Genomic DNA, 14,256 nt, shown 5'->3' on the forward strand with positions numbered 1-14,256 from the left:
ACCGTTATTTCAAAAGAAGAAAGCCTCAAACTAAGTCAAACAGATGTTTCATCTGTGGAAAACAAGGACATTTTGCTAAGTCGTGTCCCCATAAGACAAAAAAGGAGATAAAAATGCTTCAGTCCTTAATGGATGCAGCTTCCATTGAAGATGGAGAAGATCTTGAATCAGTACTTGAAGAACAAGAAGTTAAAGATGGAGAAACTAAATATGTTTTCCAAGACTCCGATTCAGAAGAAGACCTTCCACCAAAAAGGTCAATCTTTTCTATATCCTCCTTTGCACCACCCATAGCCTCCATTACTACAAAAATTCCTAAAGGATCAAATTTCCCAGAAGAAGAACTTGGATACCTTGGATCCTTAGGAGTGAAAAAATTGATGGTACTCCTCCCCATTTCGATTTAAAGGTCAAGACATCCGTCTATGACAAACCAACAAAAGCTGTTGCATTGCTAGATACTGGATCTTGTGCCACTGTCCTAAGACCACATGTTTTGCCAAAAGAAATGTGGGCACCCTTTTCTAAAACATTCACAGCAGCTAACAGTGAAATCTTCACCATCAATCTTATTTCCAAGCAACCTATTGGATTGAAAATATTTGCAGGCCAGATCACTTGGCTCAGGGTATTGGGAAGCTATCTCCCAGACAAAGATGTTTTGTTTAGATTTGATGCATTCTTCAGAACCCATGGATTGCATATCAAACCCACTGGCCTAACTTATAAAGGGCAGTTTTTTGCCTTTTTTAGGGATGCAAAGCATTCTTGAAATTCAAGAAGCTCCAGAGGAATACAGGGAGATCCAGCAACTACTCATCAGTGCTTGCTATGACAGTCATGACCAATTCAACCACCCTGCACCTTTGTGGAAAAATCCAGAATTTTATGTCCGTCTCCCTTTCAAAAAGAATGAAGACATCAACCCAACAAAGGCCACACATTCAGGAATGAACCCTGAAGATCTAAAATTGGCAAGGGCTGAATGCGCAGCTCTTCTTGTTCAAGGACTTAGTGAACCAACCAAATCCAATTGGGCATGTCAAGCATTCTATGTTGAAAAAAGGGCTGAGCAGAATAGAGGAAAGAAGAGACTTGTTATTGACTATAAACCACTTAATGTTTTCTTGCAAGATGACAAGTTTCCCTTACCAAAAATTTCAGTTACTACACAAAGGTTAAGTGGAGCAAAAATCTTCAGCAAGTTTGATCTAAAGGCTGGTTTTTGGCAAATTGGGCTCCACCCTGAGGACAGATACAAGACAACATTCTGTATCCCTGAAGCCCAATATCAATGGACAGTAATGTCATTTGGACTCAAAGTAGCCCTGTCTCTTTTCCAAAAAACCATGACCAAAATCTTTGAGCCCATATTACACTCCACACTTATTTACATTGATGATATATTACTGTTCTCAAAAGACAATGAAGCCCACAAGGCACTTCTAGCCCAATTCACTCAAATCATCAAAGATCGGGGAATCATGCTATCAGCAAAAAAGAGCTCTATTGCCAAGAAAAGAATCAAACTTCTTGGAATGGTTTTCGAAGATGGGTTCTTTCAACCAGGAAAACACATTGCCAAAGGGCTAATCAACTTCCCTGATGAAAACATGACAATCAAACAAGTCCAACAGTTCTTGGGAATCATCAACTACATCAGAGACTTTATCCCAGATATGACTAAACACACCAGCCAGCTGTCAAAACTCTTGTAAAAGAAGCCCCCACCATGGGGACCAGAGCAAACCACAGCTGTCAAAACCCTGAAGAAGATAGCACAGGACCCTCCTCCTTTAAAGATTTCCAGCACAGGAAAAAGAATATTGCAGACAGATGCTAGTGATGAATTCTGGGGAGCTGTGCTGCTTGAAGAGATTGATGGGACAAGACACTATTGTGCACATGCTAGCGGGAAGTTTAAAGAATCTGAAAAACATTACCATGCCACTTACAAAGAGATTCTTGCTGTCAAAAGAGGGATAAAAAAATTCAATTTCCACCTCAGTTCTTATCATTTTACTGTGAAAATGGATAACACCTCTTTCTCATCAATGCTGGAGATCAAGAAAAAGATCTTGCCAGACTCTCAACTCTTGCGATGGAAAGATTGGTTCTCCCACTATAAATTTGAAGTGAGACACATAAAAAGCCACCAAAACACACTTGCTGATTTCCTTTCCAGACCAACCAAAGAACCACCTCCCAAGCCAATAGAACCACCTCCCAAACCAATCCATTACATTTGCACCATGAGCACATACAATCCTTCATACATCATTCCATTCCCTGATTGTCCACTTCACACTAACCCATACAGAAGAAAAATTGGTCCTTTCCCCCTCCAAGCAAGACCTCAGACAGAGTTTCAAATAGATTATCTAGCCAGGAAAACTTTGTTTTACTGGCTACACCAGCTCCTTATTATAACCCAAATCCATCCAAATCCAAAGTACTTCGACATGGATACCCCTTTTTGCACTATACCCATAATCCAAGGGCCTATAACAGAAGAAATGATGTGGTATATTTGGGCTCTGTCTTCCCTGTATACATGTGCTATCATAATACCTCTCTTCCCTGTATATCACATGCTGTGTAACCGCACTACAACCCAGTCTCTTCTAGTCCGGTTATTCTCCATGTATGCCCTACTTGGAGCATGGAGATGAATGTTATATAATATGCTCGAACAACACCAACTGTGGAATAAATCCTCTAAGGCAAAACAGAAATTCTGTTGTTTTGTCACCCTACAGAGGAATTATTTTACTAGAGGAGATGCACATACCATGAACAAGGTCGATATTGTTGGGTATTCTACCATATGGCCCACAGATAAAAAGACAGTCTTAAATGCCTTGGCTAAATACCTTTGTAAGCTTTGGCAGCCTGGACTATATGGAGAAAAAGATGTAGTTGAAGGACTCCCGTTTCAGACAGATGTTTCACCAATAACCCTTCAGGAGTTCCAATCCAGATTCATAACTTCAGGGATCATCAATCAATTTGGACAATACTCTTTTTATGCTCCAAGAGACCAACCCAGCACGTCCACACATGTTCCAAGCAGAAATTTTGAAGAAGATCTGAATTTTGAAGATCTAAGTGGAAGAGTTTATGCCTTACCGCCAAGCCCAACCAGAGTTGATGCAGGAATACCCGATGATGCTGAAGGCCCAAAACCAGACCCATATGACCTATACCTGCAAGATGCCCAAGATCCAAATGAAGAAAATACTGAAGACCCATTTCTCTATCTACAAGACCCGGATACGGATTTAGGAACTGTCAATCTTGCTTCTGATTTATCATTCTCAGATGGAGATGGGACCCTTTCGGAAGACTATTTCAAACCGTCCCTTTACTAAAGCAGTGGTCCCACTATGTATAATTATTAAGTGTGCTAGAATAAAGTGACTTCTGTCACATGTCTCAAAAAAGTTAGAAAGAAGATAAGGCTTATCCTTATCCTCCAGTTGGCATTGTATGATAGGTTTGTTTAGATTTCGTGAGATATCACTTCTATCCAGATACCTCTACAAAAGGAGGTGCTCACCCCAGTTGTAATCAGACTTGAATGAACATTGTAATATATCTACTTTTCCTATCTTACAAAATGTTCTAAATTCTTGTTCTCTCTCTGAAAGCTTAGCTAGTGTTATTTCCTTCTTCCTCAATCTAGTGCCAAGTATGCTCTGAGCTTGCCTCTAAAAGAGGATCCTGCTCATCAGAAAATGGCATGAAAAGGATCCATAAGAATTTCTCATAGTGAAAAAGGGATTCAATATTATAATACTAAATTTTACTCGGACCCTTTAATCTCACTCGTTTTTATGGTTACAAAGAGTGATTGGGATAAGCAAACAATGTATTGTTTCATTGTAACTGGAGATGTACAATGAAACAATACATTGTTTGCTTATCCCAATCACTCTTTGTAACCATAAAAATGAGTGAGATTAAAGGGTCCGAGCAAAACTTAGTATTATAATATTGAATTCTTTTTCCACTATGAGAAACTCCTATGGATCCTTTCCATGCCATTTTCTGATGAGCAGGATCCTCTTTTAGAGGCAAGCTAAGAGCATACTTGGCACTAGATTGAGGAAGAAGGAAATAACACTAGCTAAGCTTTTAGAGAGAGAACAAGAATTTAGAACATTTTGTAAGATAGGAAAAGTGGATATATTACAATGTTCATTCAAGTCTGATTACAACTGGGGTGAGCACCTCTTTTTATAAAGGTCTCTGGATAGAAGTGATATCTCACGAAATTTAAACAAACCTATCATACAATGCCAACTGGAGGATAATGATAAGCCTTATCTTCTTTCTAACTTTTTTGAGACATGTGACAGAAGTCACTTTATTCTAGCACACTTAATAATTATACATAGTGGGACCACTGCTTTAGTAAAGGGACGGTTTGAAATAGTCTTCCGGAAGGGTCCCATCTCCATCTGAGAAGGATGAATCAGAAGCCAGATTGACAATTCCTAAATCCGTATCCAGGTCTTGTAGATAGAGAAACGGGTCTTCAGTATTTCCTTCATTTGGATCTTGGGCATCTTGCAGGTATGGGTCATATGGGTCTGGTTTTGGGCCTTCAGCATCATCGGGTATTCCTGCATCAACTCTGGTTGGGCTTGGTGGTAAGGCATAAACTCTTCCACTTAGATCTTCAGAATTCAGATCTTCTTCAGAATTTTTGCTTGGAACATGTGTGGACGTGCTGGGTTGGTCTCTTGGAGCATAAAAAGAGTATTGTCCAAATTGATTGATGATCCCTGAAGTTATGAATTTGGATTGGAACTCCTGAAGGGTTATTGGTGGAACATCTGTCTGAAACGGGAGTCCTTCAACTACATATTTTTCTCCATATAGTCCAGGCTACCAAAGCTTACAAAGGTATTTAGCCAAGGCATTTAAGACTGTCTTTTCATCTGTGGGCCATATGGTAGAATACCCAACAATATCGACCTTGTTCATGGTATGTGCATCTCCTCTAGTAAAATAATTCCTCTGTAGGGTGACAAAACAACAGAATTTCTGTTAGGCCTTAGAGGATTTATTCCACAGTTGGTGTTGTTCGAGCATATTATATAACATTCCTCTCTATGCTCATAGTGGGGCATACATGGAGAATAACCGGACTAGATGAGACGGGGCTGTAGTACGGTTACACAGCATGTGATATACAGGGAAGAGAGGTATTATGATAGCACATGTATACAGGGAAGACAGAGCCTAGATATACCACATCATTTCTTCTGGTATAGGCCCTTGGATTATGGCTATAGTGCAAAAAGGGGTATCCATGTCGAAGTACCTTGGATTTGGATGGATTTGGGTTATAATAAGGAGCTGGTGTAGCCAGTAAAACAAAGTTTTCCTGGCTAAACAATCTATTTGAAACTCTGTCCGAGGTCTTGCTTGGAGGAGGAAAGGACCAATTTTTCTTCTGTATGGGTTAGTGTGAAGTGGACAATCAGGGAATGGAATGATGTATGAAGGATTGTATGTGCTCATGGTGCAAATGTAATGGATTGGTTTGGGAGGTGGTTCTATTGGCTTGGGAGGTGGTTCTTTGGTTGGTCTAGAAAGGAAATCAGCAAGTGTGTTTTAGTGGCCTTTTATGTGTCTCACTTTAAATTTATAGCGGGAGAACCAATCTTTCCATCGCAAGAGTTGAGAGTCTGGCAAGATCTTTTTCCTGATCTCCAGCATTGATGGGAAAGAGGTGTTATCCATTTCCACAGTAAAATGATAAGAACTGAGGTGGAAATTGAATTTTTCTATCCCTCTTTTGACAACAAGAATCTCTTTGTAAGTGGCATGGTAATATTTTTCAGATTCTTTGAACTTCCCGCTAGCATGTGCACAATAGTGTCTTGTCCCATCAATCTCTTCAAGCAGCACAGCTCCCCAGAATTCATCACTAGCATCTGTCTGCAATATTCTTTTTCCTGTGCTGGAAATCTTTAAAGGAGGAGGGTCCTGTGCTATCTTCTTCAGGGTTTTAACAGCTGTGGTTTGCTCTGGTCCCCATAGTGGGGGCTTCTTTTACAAGAGTTTTGACAGCTGGCTGGTGTGTTTAGTCACATCTGGGATAAAGTCTCTAATGTAGTTGACGATTCTCAAGAACTGTTGGACTTGTTTGACTGTCATGTTTTCATCAGGGAAGTTGATTAGCCCTTTGGCAATGTGTTCCCCTGGTTGAAAGAACCCATCTTCGAAAACCATTCCAAGAAATTCGATTCTTTTCTTGACAATAGAGCTCTTTTTGCTGATAGCATGATTTCCCGATCTTTGATGATTTGAGTGAATTGGGCTAGAAGTGCCTTGTGGGCTTCATTGTCTTTTGAGAACAGTAATATATCATCAATGTAAATAAGTGTGGAGTGTAATATGGGCTCAAAAATTTTGGTCATGGCTTTTTGGAAAAGAGACGGGGCTACTTTGAGTCCAAATAGCATTACTGTCCATTGATATTGGGCTTCAGGGATACAGAATGCTTTCTTGTATCTGTCCTCAGGGTGGAGCCCAATTTGCCAAAAACCAGCCTTTAGATCAAACTTGCTGAAGATTTTTGCTCCACTTAACCTTTGTGTAGTAACTGAAATTTTTGGTAAGGAAAACTTGTCATCTTGCAAGAAAACATTAAGTGGTTTATAGTCAATAACAAGTCTCTTCTTTCCTCTATTCTGCTCAGCCCTTTTTTCAACATAGAATGCTTGACATGCCCAATTGGATTTGGTTGGTTCAATAAGTCCTTGAACAAGAAGAGCTGCGCATTCAGCCCTTGCCAATTTTAGATCTTCAGGGTTCATTCCTGAATGTGTGGCCTTTGTTTGGTTGATGTCTTCATTCTTTTTGAAAGGGAGACGGACATAAAATTCTGGATTTTTCCACAAAGGTGCAGGGTGGTTGAATTGGTCATGACTGTCACAGCAAGCACTGATGAGTAGTTGCTGGATCTCCCTGTATTCCTCTGGAGCTTCTTGAATTTCAAGAATGCTTTGCATCCCTAAAAAAGGCAAAAAACTGCCCTTTATAAGTTAGGCCAGTGGGTTTGATATGCAATCCATGGGTTCTGAAGAATGCATCAAATCCAAACAAAACATCTTTGTCTGGGAGATAGCTTCCCAATACCCTGAGCCAAGTGATCTGGCCTGCAAATATTTTCAATCCAATAGGTTGCTTGGAAATAAGATTGATGGTGAAGATTTCACTGTTAGCTGCTGTGAATGTTTTAGAAAAGGGTGCCCACATTTCTTTTGGCAAAACATGTGGTCTTAGGACAGTGGCACAAGATCCAGTATCTAGCAATGCAACAGCTTTTGTTGGTTTGTCATAGACGGATGTCTTGACCTTTAAATCGAAATGGGGACGAGGAGTACCATCAATTTTTTTCACTCCTAAGGATCCAAGGTATCCAAGTTCTTCTTCTGGGAAATTTGATCCTTTAGGAATTTTTGTAGTAATGGAGGCTATGGGTGGTGCAAAGGAGGATATAGAAAAGATTGACCTTTTTGGTGGAAGGTCTTCTTCTGAATCGGAGTCTTGGAAAACATATTTAGTTTCTCCATCTTTAACTTCTTGTTCTTCAAGTACTGATTCAAGATCTTCTCCATCTTCAATGGAAGCTGCATCCATTAAGGACTGAAGCATTTTTATCTCCTTTTTTGTCTTATGGGGACACGACTTAGCAAAATGTCCTTGTTTTCCACAGATGAAACATCTGTTTGACTTAGTTTGAGGCTTTCTTCTTTTGAAATAACGGTATTTTTGCTTCCTTCTGCCCCTTCTGAATGCCTTTTGGTGGAATGATTTGGTTGGCTATTGCCAATGGTTCTTTATCTTTGGCTTGCAGTCACACGTGCTTGGCTCCTTGCATTTGATCTTCAAATAAGATTTATTGCATGCTCTTTTGAGTTTGCTCGAGTTTTTGCTGAGCTGTTTGAACATTTACTGTTGTTCACACAATTTGTCAAGAGCGGCTAGAGCCAATTGGTATATTTCTCCAATGGTAGTGGTAGCCACTTCCTTGCAAAGCCATCATCCTTCGGTGTAGCTCTGGCTGGAGTTCATCTGGCAAGGATGCAATAAAGACTTGTTTAAGTGGCGGATTATTATTTCCTCCTAGAGGATAATATTTAGCAGCCATTTTCTTGTAGTGTTTCTCCAAGTCCTTTCTGTTGAGTGAACAACACTTCATTTCAAAGTATTCTTGAGAATTCCTCTTCTGAATGATTGTAATGTCTCCCAGGAATTCTTGGTGTATTATTCCTAGAAACTGTGAAGAGGTACCATTGATAAGCTGGAGCCTTTCATACTCAGACAGGTTTCTTACCCATTCTCGGAGGTTACCAGTCATCCGATTTATAAAATCTGCAAGGACTTGTCTACTTGTAAGGTTTGGATTGACCATGGTAGTTTCAATCCAGGCACTGAATTCATTTAACCTTTCTCTGTACCTTGCTGGTGGGATATCATCAAAGGTGAACCATTTATTAGAAGTTTTAACTTTAAAGGATCCTGTCTGTGTCTGGCTGGATGAAGCTGTTGGTTCATCTCTTTCAGAGGTTATTTCTTCCTCTTCTTCTTCTTCTACAAGGTTGACCATGGCTATTGCTGAAAGGTCTGCTTTGTAGTCTTCTTCAGACCAGTCATCTATCTCTACATTGGTTTCAGTAGTCCCATCTTCAGATTCTTCTATGGTTTCTTCAGATTCTTCAATGGTTTCTTCACTGTTGGCTTGATTATCCAAAGAGATCACATTAATTGACCGACCTGGGGTAGGCGACCCTTCTTTGATACCTTTATCTTTTGTAGGAATATTTTCTTCTCTGAAGAAATTTTCTGGTTTCCAAAGAGGATGAGGCTTGGGTTGATGAGAAGGTTGTGACTGGGATGAATAACTTCGTCCTTGGGGAGAGATGGATTTTTTGGTGTTTGTTTGTCTTGTTAAATGGTAGGTGGATTTGAAAATGGAATCATAATCTGGAGTTTCTGGTGGTGAATATGTTGGAGGAAACAAAAATAGGCGAATATGTAGGGTATGGTTTAGGATACATGGATAATGGGTCTATAGCCAGTGCTTAGGGTACAGCTGCTTTGTCTTTGTCGATCTCAATTTGTCGGAGTTGAGCCTTGACTTGATCTAGCTCCCTATTTTTTTTTGTGAAATTCTGGACCGAAGTACCTACTGTCAATGTAGGTCTTGAGCTCTTGATCAAGTTGAAAAGCTTGCGTGGATAGCTGATTTCTGAGTTCAGCAACTTGCTCTGCCACGGAGCCTATTTGTGCTGAAAGGCCTTCAGTTTTTTCTACAAGAGTGTCAAGGGTGTGATCAATTCGGAGTAAGACTTTATTTTGGCTGACTGCATTGTTTGTATGCCAATTAAGTACTTTCTCCTGAGGAGTTGTTGCCTGATGTCCATGTGGAGTAATTCCTTGAGGAACCACGTAAGGTCTTCTAGTGATTTTCTTTTCATCAGTCTGGGTCACCAAAGGTGAAAATTCTTCTTCATAGGATCTGAGAGTGGCAATGCATGGGATAGTATGGACTGATTGATAAAGATAATCCATAGAATCTTTTCTGGACAATCTTGTCTTCTTGAGCATTGGTCTCCTTTTGACCATTGGAGCTGTTCCAGCATCATCCGGAGGCTCAGGTCTTTTAAAAGAGTAAGGAGTTGGAAATAACTTTTTCTTCTTTTTCTTGTTCCTCTGTCTTCTCCCATATTCTTCATCATCAGTGTCACTCCATTGGTCAGCACAATCACAGTCAGAATCACACATGGAGGGATCAACATCCTAAATGAAATGGCCATTTATATGAGAAACATAAACAAGTTTTCCGTTCTCATAAAAATGCATTGGTGGATCATGTCGGTCATGAGTTGTTTGCACCTGAACAGGAGATATCATGCTAATTCTTCTGAAAGATGGTCCCCGCAGTGAAGTTTGTTTGGTTATTCCAGGTCTCTGAAAAATAGTAGTCATCGTTCCATCACTATTATGGGTAATAGTTGGTGGTACTGTAGTATGGACATCAACCTGTTTTTTTGGGAAAGCTTTCTCATAATCAGGAATCCATTCCAATGGAATGATAGAAGAAAGTTCATCAGTGGTGATCATTCTTGGAATGTTTACTATTGCTGGTCCTCTTGTGTTATCTGTGAACATAAATAATGCTTCTCCTGAAGTGTTTGGGAGATTAAGATCAAGGGCATGATATTGAACTCTATAGAGGACTTGATGGTGCAAGGTGGCTTGTTCAGCATCAGAATCTTGAATCACTCCAACCAGCTGTATCTGGATCTTTAGCCTTTGACATATCGTAGGATCTGAGAGCCTCATGGTGAAATTAGGGGCTATAGTGAGGATGACACTTACATTTGAGAGTGTAGTTACTAATGCTCCTATCAATGCATGCTGGTATTCTTTAAAGGTGGTATCTAAAAGAGAAACTTTGGCTGTTACAGGAAGGGATCTTCTCCCATGAAGAGTGAGAATCAGCCTAACTGCTCCTAGATGCAGATGAGTGTAGCCCTGATTTTGGTAACTCTGAATGTGTTCTGGAAGGATTTCCAAGGTTATGTATTGTTCAGCAGTAGTGGCTTTTAGACCATACTATTGTAGGTGGGAGGATTGGATGACTTCTTTGGGAAGAGGAGAAGGGTTTCTGTGGATGAGATGGCGGATGGAGGTGAGAGTTGATTTCTTTTGTCTTTGGTAGAAAGAATATGGACTTATAAGGAGGGTATTCAGTGGCTGGGGTTCAAGAGTCTTCTGGAACATGAGTAAATTCTACTAGTTGGTCAATTTTATTGCTTAAAGTTTTTTTTAAACTAGTGGGTAGTCGATCTATACTCAGAGAGGTAGAGTGATGTATGGGTTGGGAAGAATTTGATGAGTCTGTAGGATTCATGTTTAGTGATTCCCTCTTACTTGCCTTTACTAGTGATACCTTCTTCTTCCTCTTATAAACCTGTGGCTCTGATATCACTAGGGTGCATCTCAAGTACTTTAGGAGAACAATGAAACAATTAATTCAAATATATATTTTTTTATTGTAAAAAGCAACTTTGGACCGGATCGGGTGACCAAAAGCAAATCCCAAACCCAACCTGAAAATAATTTTGGGTAAAAAATTGGGTCCGAAGCGGGTCTTGAATACTCCTAGCTATATGTACAATGCGAGTTTCGAATCCTCAATGTTTGTTTAAGTAGATGAGTGAGCTGACCATTCGACTAATTCAAGTTGGTTTCAATTGACTGTAACCCTACCTTGATTATATGAGGTGGACAAGAAGATATTAATGCATATACTCTACAGTGCAGGCCAAGGCCCACATGTTGGGCACTGCTAAAAATTTCTATAATTGGGTTAAAGCCCAAAACCAATTTGCATGTGCTATGAAAGCTTACATATAACTATGTACAAAAATTTTTTAGGTTGGATAATGGGTATTAGGCCTAGTAGCAACCCGTTCCAAGCCGAATAATCTAAAGAAGGGTCCGTTAATTAACTAGGGGTGCATTTACTTTGTATTTTCATTTTTAATATTTTTCGTTTTCAAAATTTTATAAAAAAATAGTTATATTTTCTGTGATCACTTCTTGTTTTTTTTTTTATTTTTTCTCACAAAATTGTAAAAAAAAAAAACTAAAACTAAAAATAAAAATAATCAAAAACCTAACGCACCTTAATATTTTGAAGTGGCAACTACATTTTCGTCACCTGGATAAGTTTCGTTCATTGAATATGAAAAGCATTTAGAGCAGTGCCGAATATTATAAAGATTTTGTCCTTCTCGTGTTCTCTTATTATTGGCTTATTTTGTAATTAATGATAAGATTATAATGATGTTTTGTACCCTTATTTTTTGGATTGTATTATATAACACTTTCTGTAGTGCCTTACATTAATAAATTCTGCTATTTGCTCTAAGATCGAAGTCATATCATAGTTAATTATAATTAATGGTCATAGCTATATATATCATCCGGTGAAGGCTCCTCCTCTTGATGAATATGTTTCACCTACTAACTATTTTGTTTTCATTAATATACTTGTCAATCACTTGAATTGAATCCAAAACTTTTTGCTAAAAAAGAACGTTGAATTCCACACTAAAATTATTAAAATTAAATTTATTTTTATTATATAATAACTTAAATATTATGTTATTGTTAGGTTGGAAAATGCATATATCTTTACTTACTTCTCTACCATATCCACTACATAGTTTCTTATCAAGATTAATATTATAAAAAGGGGTAAAGTATATTTTTTATTCTTAAAGTTAAAGTTTGATAAAAATTTTAAAAATATTTTTAAATTTTATTTTGTTTTAATTTTGTTTCAAACATTTTTTATTTGTATTAAATATATCTTCGACGGCTAAATTTAAAAAAAAAAAATTATTAAGACCAATTTAATAATAATGCATCTGAGAATATAAGAGAACATTATGAGAGCTGGAGGATGTTGCCTATGAGAAAAGACGAGCGTAAAATATAGTTAGTGGGGTTCTTCTCTATTATATAAAATATCTGACTATGTAGAAATGAATTCATTTTTCAGAATAAGACAACTGTTATAATGGAATGCATTGCTAGATCGTTTTGTAATTCAAAGAAATGGTATGAAAATAATTCATGTTGTTAATGGCTATGTCGAAAATGATATAAGAGTTGCTTCTTTTCTTGTATTGTTGTATGTTCTACCGAGTGTGTTGAGCTGGTTTGTCTTTCACAAAAAATAATAATACATAAAAATTATATTTGATTTACTTGTGTTGAGAGTTATTTTTAAGAAATTATTGTTGCACTAATCTTAAATTTTTTAAAAAATTAACCGTTAGTAGTATATTTAATACAAATAAAAAACTTCTAAAGCAAAATTAAAATAAAATAAAATTTAAAAATATTTTTAAAATTTTTGTCAAATTTTAAAAATAAAAAATATAATTTTTTCTTATAAAAATATTGATCCCAGTTTATAATTGAGGAGAAAGGCGGCAAGTAAAAAGATTCTCATTCATGAGGGAAAAAAGTACTATTGCTTCTTTTTTAAGAGTTTTCCAAATCTCTGTGGCATGCATCATAATAAGCTCCATCACATGATGAGTGTGAGAGCCTTTTTCTCTGAATCATGTACATTAACTTAACTCCGTGTGAATTGTGACAAAGATTTTATATATATGCTATGAGGGGTCAATTTAATTTTCCCAAGCTATCAATAATATCTCTGAAAAGTTCATTTAAAGATTGAATTCTCTAACTACAAATCTTGAATAAAAAAGTAAAATATATGTATAAATAGAGAGAAATAAAGAAAGAAAGGAAATTAGGTGAGGTTGGTTCTCTACCACAACTTCTTTTCATCAGAATTCTTAATTAGGATAAGTAGATCATTATTGATACTTAAAAAGTACTCCAAAAACAGGCATTATCAAAATGTTTTAAAAAATAAATATTATTTTTATGTGATAAATCATAGTAGTAACAAATCAAACTCTTAATTAAACTAACTTTGTCTTTACTCGATCTTAGAAGTTATAATGGTCCCTCCCTCCGGGGGTTGAGCAAGAGGAAACAATGGTCGTTGAAATGTTGACTCCTGCTGTGTTTTTGTTGAGAAGGGTAAATAAAGTGTTTAGAGAGACATGAACCCTATTACCATACCTTATACCTAGGTAGGTAGGGTTACAACGTGGGCACACATTACATTTTGAGCTTCTCCAATTGCATAGATTTGCACAATCACAATGCACGTGGCTTCATCTTACCCAATATGCCTAGCTTTTTTTATGTTAAAAAAAATTATATCAATCTAACTAAAATATATTTTTAGAGTGTATGTTTAAACGGAGAACACTTTGATAAAAATATTAAAAATATATTTTTTTAAATTTTTATATATATCATAATATTATTAAATATTTTTATTAAATTGGTTAATAATTTATTTTTAATAAATTAAAAAAAATCGATTTATTATAGTAACAATAATAAACTTAATTGTTTGCATTATAATTATTAGACTCGATTTGATCTGATCGATTTACATCATTTGAATCGAATTATGTTTAAATTTTTTGATAAAAAAACAAATATATTCCTAATTTTTGTTTAAACAAAAAAACTATAGTCAAATGAGTTTTGTAAATTAGTCGGTTCGACCGAATTTAATAACAATTGAGTTTATTGTTATTATTATAAAAAAAGTCGATTTTATTC

The sequence above is a fragment of the Arachis stenosperma genome, chromosome 10 (genome assembly GCF_014773155.1).
Source record: "Arachis stenosperma cultivar V10309 chromosome 10, arast.V10309.gnm1.PFL2, whole genome shotgun sequence".
Taxonomy (NCBI): domain Eukaryota; kingdom Viridiplantae; phylum Streptophyta; class Magnoliopsida; order Fabales; family Fabaceae; genus Arachis; species Arachis stenosperma.